We start from the raw sequence: 8,441 nt of genomic DNA, 5'->3' as shown, positions 1-8,441 counted from the left end.
TAATTTTTACTAATGCACATTAATTTTGCATTTCAATCCATACTCTGTATTAAATATATAATACATATTGTGATAAGAAAAAACATCCTTGATTTCCCCATGCAGTGTGTAGTCACTGGCCAATGAATACAATTGAGAACAGCAAATAATGATTGAGGAATTGCAGCCCATTTCCCAAAGGGTCTCATTTGTTTAGAGAAAGAAGATAGAAATACACGTCGAATGGCTATTGTGTGAATACTAAATAAATGGCATTATTTGGTGAAAGCGTCTATATTGAAGCTGTAAGTTGACACTAGTTGCATCTTGATTGTTTCATTTGAAATCATTTGTGACTGTGCATAGAGGCGAAAATCACACCCACAAAAACAAATTCAAGCCATAGTTTTTCTACCTTGCTGTAAATGAGAAAATATTCATATTTGTATTTTTGTATTTAACTAAAAAACTTGCAAACAGTGTGTTAAATTCGAAAGCCAAACAAACGTCATTCACAGGGCACAAAGTGTTTCGGCAAACAATCATTTACACTCGCATTCGCACCCATGTATTTTTAATGAACCGAGCATGCATGTTTTTGGAATGTGGGCAAACGACACCGCACGAGCGTGGTGGGAATATGCAAGAATAGGAATACCTGAGCTGAGAATCAAACGCACAACATCTTGACTGTGAAACAGATGTACTAATTACAACTTCAGCAAGCTGCCCCATTAAGAATCTTGCATTATTCAATGAGAAGATAGAGAAAGTGTCTAAAATTGCACCCTATTAACAGTGCGATCTACCAGTATTTAAAGATCTTATTAAATGAATTCTGAGATTTCTGTGGAGATAAATAAGAAAGCTTCCCTACATTTTGGGACATGGTTAAAATGCAGAATTACATTAACTACCGTATTTTCCGGAATATAAGGTGCACCTAAAAACCTAAAATTTTCTCAAAAGCCAACAGTGCGTCTTATAGTCCGGTGCGCCTTATATATATGGACCAAATTCCTAAATTTAAACTGGCCAGAAGCATTGTGTCATGTAATCATCATAGGTGGCCCGCTGAAAACAATGAATCATGAATCAAAAAGACTATGGATCATTATTTTGTGATTATAAAGTAATTTGTTGCGTCTGAAGTTTAAATAAAAAAAGATAAAATGGAGAATGATTTGATTTGGATTTAAAAATCTGACATGATGCATTAATGGTGCACCTTATGGTCCAGTGCGCCTTATAGTCCGGAAAATATGGTAGCTAGCTTCCTTGAATATTGCAGAATTGTGAGAGTTTTAGCGAGAAAAAAAAGAGCTTGAACATTTTTTAACACCTGTCCTTTTTTTTAAATCATTCCGATTTGGCAAGATTCATAACAACACTCCTCTGTGATGTGCCATATTTACAAGATATATTTATTCTCGTTTTCAAAGCCTTTGATGGATTCTCCTCTGTTGTGTGCTCAGTAACATTCTTAGAAAATGCAAGATAAGTACATTCATAATGGCAGTAAACATCAAACATGTTTTATATTTACTGAATTGAGCATTAGTAGCTGTGAATTTTTTGTGTTCCTTTACACATTTTGCTGGGTGACCTTTGCTCAAGGGCATTGGCACTGCCTCATACCATGTCAGTCACTATAGCCTCTGGCATTGTTTTCTTTTTCCTTGCTTGCCGCTGACAGTCAGGATGGTCTTTCTTGGCTGGTGTTGCTCCACGGCAGGCACACATCACCCTTCTCACAGACAAAAAAAAAACAAAAAAAACCTCAGATGAGATGAAACGAAACATTGTAAGGGTGCACTTCTTTTCTCAATGTGACATGAACATTTTGCTCTCAACAGAACAAACATAGCGGACATGCCAGACTGTCTGGCTCCTTGAGTTTATGGCACAACAATCTTCTTTTTCTATCTTGCTAGCATATTTTCTGTAGCGATTGTCCTCGTGAGGATAACGGCTGAGTTGGAGCCTATCACAGCTGACCTTGGCCAAGAGGCAAGGCCCACGGGCTATAGACATTTACACTCAGATGCACACAATGGACAATAAAAGACAATGTGTTGTCTTCAATGAACCTCGACAATATACACGCTGAACTGGTCGGCAGTCAATTACATGGACTGTAAAACCGACGTAAGCACACGCAGAACATGCTAACTCCACACAAGGGGTGTTCAAGTTGAGATTTAACTGTGAGGCCGACATGCTCTGCACAAACCCTACTGTGCTGCCCACCACGTGACGACGCCCTAAAACTATTTTGAAATAATTAATTGATTTAACAGCTAAAACCTTGCCTGAGGACCACGTTATCTGAGGGCCGCTTGTTAGCGTTTATTAGTTTTAAGTGTTTCCCAGCATTGATTAAGCCATAGCACTTTTTTTTTTAATTATAAAGAAAATGTAGTAGTCACCACCAAATTAAAATGTCACAAAACTTATTGAAATAACTAGGAATATCAAGATCACACTTTCTTAGCACCTGAGATTGAGTCTTGAATTTGGGTGCATTTGATTTAGCTAATACATTTATTTGATTTATGTAGGCTAAACTGATGAGTCCACTATTCTTTTATTACCCCGTTAAATGCAACACGTAAGGAACAAGCTTGCTAGTCACCAAAAACTTCTAATTGTAGTTTGGACATAAGACGTCACAATTTCTAACCAATGCGTCGCTCTCTCAATTATTTGACGATACCGTTGCGTGAGGCGTTTTCCTATCAGGCAAGGCAGACTTAAGGCTATTCTCCGGAAACTGCTATGCATTTTTCCGACAAAATGTACCACGAAATCAGACAGCATGAACCCACAGTATTTTCAGCTGTAGAAAAGTGAGGGGTAATCACAGGTCATGGATGGCCAGCTCAGTTTTTAGGCGTACTTATCTGAAGCTGCGGTGGTTGTTTGGGACCGACAAAGGCGGCTGTCTTCTCCTCTTGTTAAAAGGGATCATCCGATGACGAGGCAGCGAGAGGCGAGGCTATAAATTTGATGGGGAATACAGGAAAGAGAAACTCTTATCGTCTAACTGCTTTCCACAAAGGTCATAAAAGACACCCCGCAGGCATCAATGTGCTGTGGAAGCTCTGGCCAGCAGACGAGGACTTGTTTGCACAAGTGCTAACACGTGCATTTTATGCAAAAGTGCCTTGAGATAATGGTCTTAAACTGTGTGTGTGTGATTGTATGCAGTGTTGCCGCACACAATCCAATGGTGCAACAATCGTAGTATATAATGTCCTTCAGCGTTGCATTTTATTTCCCCTCAGCCAAGGTGGAAGCATATATTGCTGTCCCTGCATGAACCCTTCACCAGAGTTTTATTCAAAATGATGATACAGGTATCACATTCTGCAAATGTCATTTTTCTGTTCCCCCTGTCCCCTTTTACATATCAATGGTGGTAGCTGACCAAAGAAAGTGAATAGCACTTATAGAGAGAGAGGAGCTACTGTTATGCACAGCACAAGTCGCTGTAATTGGGCTCACCACACAAATCACAACACCCCCAACAAAAACACAAATTCCTTTTTGTGTGGTAAAAGTTTTTTTCCTTCTGGTAGACCAAAAACAACAGGCTTGTGCAGCTTCTTCTGTCTTACGCCACATGAAATCAAGCATAAGCATCTGTATTTTCTCATGAACCAACTTAACAGTAATTAAAAATGAATTTTTCAGAATAAGCATTAAGTGATGTCTTTTGGGGGACAGAAAAGGCCGCGTGTGTTAAAAGGCCACTGGAAGTGCAGTAGTTCATGTCCCTTCTGCTCACCATTTCTTCGCTGTAGATTTTCTTGACCACAAGTGTTATTATATTTTTCCAGTAAGAAAGTGGTATCAAAGGGAGAAAAAAAAAATTCAACTATTCAAATGCGGTTATAATCAGCTTTACTTGAGAGGACCAAGGGAAGTGTCAGACACGACAGAGGAGTTATTATAAGGGATTGGCGAGGAAAGATGACGAGAGCCCGAGCAATCAGTCCATCCTCTGGTGCAAGAACCAAATCCCCAAAGGAAACTCGGTGCAAACATTCGATTTGTTCACGGCCGCCTCTAAGCGAGTCTGACTTCTGGTGTGTCCTACCTCTTGGTGCACATCGAGCTCTAAACAATCAAAGCAACTACCGATTTGCAGCTTTCCTGCCACGTCTGTCATCATTTGCCTCCATCTTGACAGTCGTCATGGTTTAATCGTGTTAAATGAGATGATAAAGATAATTGTATATTCATTTGGTTTGATTTGGGCATAATCAGCGCCTTGATTTGTTTGTTTGGATCAGCTGGATAGATCGCTCAGATGTTGCATGATGGGCGGTATCATCAGCAATGGGACCCTGTCCCATCATTCAGACAAAATCTATATGTATATTATGTATTATATGTATATTATATATATATATATATATATATATATCAATTAAAGCATGACATTTTTCACATGCGTGCGCAGTTTTTAACTTTTGCATCAGAGAAAGACGAGCACAGGAACACACACACTCACACACACGCACACAGATTTTTCTCTTTTCAGAAGATCTATTAAAACCTTTAAAAATCAAGTGTAAAATAATTGACCCTGGGGAAGTACTAATCTTATCGCATTTGCTCGCATATAATATCCTGACTGATTCCACTTATAATGTGTTTTTTGGGTTACATGTTGTGTCCTTTGAGAGCTGAAATGACAGGAAGGATTGCATCATTTAATACGAGTGAAGACTTTATTTTTTTCTCCTTTAAGTGCTCATGGAACCAGAACCTAATTTGCATCTACAGTCAATGGAATTGGTTGGGACATTTACAGGGAGCCCCTGCAGCACATGTGAATATTGCCAAAGATTATAAGATTGTGTTTGGCTTTTGTTCATAATGTTTCCGTGTTTGTTCAGGGCAGAGGGGGTGGCGCAAAGTGAGCCGCGCTTGCGGCTCGGGGGTCAATATTGCAAATAGTGTCTCAAGTTGAAGTCAAACAGTTTTGATCCCCAGCTGATCGAAACGTTTACTCATCCAAATGTATTTCACACAGATTCCCATCCACTAGCAATGGCGTTTTTATAGGGTAAAAATAATCATCGCAATGATTTTTGTTTTCTAATTTAATTTTCTCTACATAGCATCTACAATTTACTACGTTTCAACAATGACAAACAAATAGTCCCTAAGATTCAGCAATGCGGAGTGGCTCAGAGATAGTCAAGCTTAGATGGATGTCTTACACGAGCCACTTGTTGCTAGGCAGATGTAATCGTTTGTGCCAAATAGGCTGACGGAAAATTGGCAAGTACAAGCTGATTCTCAAACAGGTCTGATGGCAGGAACAGCAATATTGTCACATACAAACCACGCCCACTACAGTTTGAAAATTGGACACACAATAAGCAATAAAAAAAAAAAATCTGTGCCATTATCTTAAATAGATTTTAGTCTGAGGAATTCAATTTGGAACTAAATTACACACAATTATCATTATAACTGTTAAATTTGTGTTTGATGTGCTGTCAGAATATTTGGCCAAATGGTTCAATAAATGTTGGGAAACTCCAGCTAATTTAGAGTGTTTTTAGTCATGTTTTTTTTTTTTTTTTTTACTTGTTAATTTAATCTACTCTGTTTTTTTCAGTTTAAAAATTTCATTTCAGTTTTTCTTCATTGTTTACGGGACTTGCTTCAATGAACTTTTACAAATGTACATCATCTTTCTACGTCCTCCCCCAAAGCACCGAGTAGCAGATTGGAGAAAGGCTTTTAGATGTACGGTATGCCTCTTCTCACACCCACCGTTATGAAGGAAAATCAATATTCTTCCAAAAAGCAGAAAATAACGAACATTGTGTTCTTTGTATTTTAGTTCATGTTTTTATTCAATTCGAGGGACATATTTTTATGTCTTTTAGGGAGCCAGACATTCGATCCCAGGTCTGTGTTTAGCCTGTATATTGAGAAATATATATTTTTTGGTGTTATGGTAAAGGAGGGTCTGAAAATTTCTGGCACTGAATGAATTTTAAAATTCTATTACTACTTGCATTATTACTCTCAAATAAAGACAGACAAGGGAATTTTGTTTTACTTTACCCTTTAGGAGCGCAAAGAAACTCAGAGTTTGAATGTACTATATAACTTTTTGATGTTAAGCTATTTTTTTTAGAATCAAAGTTAGTCGTTGGATCTGGCAAATCTTTAAAAAAAAAAAAAAAAAACTTATAGAGTTAATTTTTACTTTCTAAATCGCTTTCTGAAACAAGATGAATTTTCCTTGGAATTGAACGTTTTCATGCACTTGTTGCTTTTGGAAAAGATTCATACTCGGCTATTGACTCGAGATGATAAATCTGCAAATGTCATACTGCCCAAAACTAGAACTGGCTGAGCTATTATGCCGCAATAGATGTGATGTCATGCAAAGGGGCCATTAGGTTACTACTCTGTGTTGAATATAAAACGCATATTAACGGTGCTAAATTTCACTCATACGCTCCGCCGTGCACCCGGAGATCATAAACGAGAACCTTAGATCCCAGTAACAAGCCTTGCCTATCACTTTATTCAAACGCGTTTTGTCACTTTGCTACAGCGCCCCTGCTGACATTGAATTAATATTCATCTCCACCTTGAGACCTTTGCAAAACTTCTCATCAACACTGCCGCGGCAGCCGGAATGCACTGAGAATTCTCACTTTAATTATGGGCTCTTATTATCATTGCACAATGACCACAGAGGTCGATAATTCTTTGCTAAATTGACCCTCAGAGTGTTTTTTTCTTTCACCCGCCTGGTTTAAATAAAACATTTTTCCATGCTTATAGAAGAGGAATATAAAGATTGCAATCGCAGAGCCGTGAATGAACAGCCGAGTGTAAACGCAAAGACCGCAGTTGTAAATAATAAGGAAGATTTCAAGCGCACGAATGAGTTCATCAGGAAAAAAAAAAATGACATACTGTATATTTCTCATTTCAGACAAAGACAGATTGAGAAGAGATATTCTAACATTGCATGCAATTATATTCCAAACCATGCATGAGCAGAAACAGGGTGATTTCCCAGGGGGGGTTGTGCTAATCCATTCAAGTACCATGGCACCTTTTCATGCACTTCTTTAAACAAATGATATTTTTAGCCCGCTGTAAGGTCACGCTATTTACATGCAATTCCGCAGCTTCCAAGACTATTAAAGGTGGCAAGTCCTTCTTCAAACATTACACAGTGTTCTGGATCCCATTTTACACCTTAACTAGGTCTTAAGAATGAGTCAGATTCTTCCCTCTTTCTCTCTTTGTGATTGTGTGTGTTCATGTGTATGTGTGTGTTTGTGAGGCAAAGAGCAGCTCTTTGTATGCTCTCATTTGCAACCCGGCAACACGTCCGCCATGCTCCAACGTCAGCATGCATCAGTTAATGTCTCGACGTGTTCTTTCATGGGAAATTTGACAAAAAGCAGAGAAGGATTTATTAATAATCAGATTTTCTTTCTTCTTTGTCAGTGCTTCACTGACCCAAGCATAAAGCAAGGCAGTGACAGTATACGTATATATCGGTGTCTCTGATGGTGTCTTAATCTTAGATTTACAACTAGTGACTGTCAAGTGACTCATGTCCCGACTTCTCTCGTTTACCTTCTTTTAGAAGAGATATTTTGGATGAAGGATTTTCCGACCTATCACTCCCAGTAGGGTAGCTCTAAGGCAAAAATGTGCGCTCCCTCTAAAGGGCAGAGGTGCTGTCAGACAAAAAAATGCCTTTGGCCTTCCTTCTAACCTGTCCGCTGTACACTGTGGATTTTCCTGCACATATTCACCTTTTTTTTTTTTTAAAGAGAGTTTCTGGCCTTTTCTGCTAGTATGGCTATACTAACAAATCAAAGAAATGTTTTTATTTTTTCCAGCCAATGTAAGACTTCAAAAAAGAGCTATGAGCATGAGCGATTTATCGACGTGGAACTCTTGAGTTTCCGCAGCCAGTGGAAACATCCCGGGCCCTTTTTTGCACGGCATCACTTTATTGAGATGAAGTCTTCTAGTATAGTCTTCAATCTTCTGTTGTCAATAAACCATTCACGCTGATTGACAATTTAGGATCTTTACCAAACCCAGAACTTTAGAATCGTGATGCGGATTTTCATAATATAACTTTTTCAAGTAACACACAAAAAATGTCTTGTTTTTGGTTTACTGCTCAGAAGCCCAACTGAATTCTCACGAGAACAGGCTGAGACTGTGAATCAAAAGCAATTAGCACGCGTTTACCTCCATCGACGAACCGGCGAATTAGCTCTTTTGCCAACGTGTGCCTTTGTGCGTCTGTCATTTGGAGCTGCTCTATAATCAAACGTATAGACGCGTACACTCGAGGCAAGGTGAAGAGGCGTGCTGGGATATTTACCCAACGTGCATTGCGTTATGGTTAACCTACTTTCTCTTATTCAAAAGAGGGGGAGCCAGTA

This window comes from Syngnathus typhle, linkage group LG9 (assembly GCF_033458585.1).
Source record: "Syngnathus typhle isolate RoL2023-S1 ecotype Sweden linkage group LG9, RoL_Styp_1.0, whole genome shotgun sequence".
Lineage (NCBI taxonomy): Eukaryota > Metazoa > Chordata > Actinopteri > Syngnathiformes > Syngnathidae > Syngnathus > Syngnathus typhle.
Note: the sequence above shows the minus strand (reverse complement) of the source record.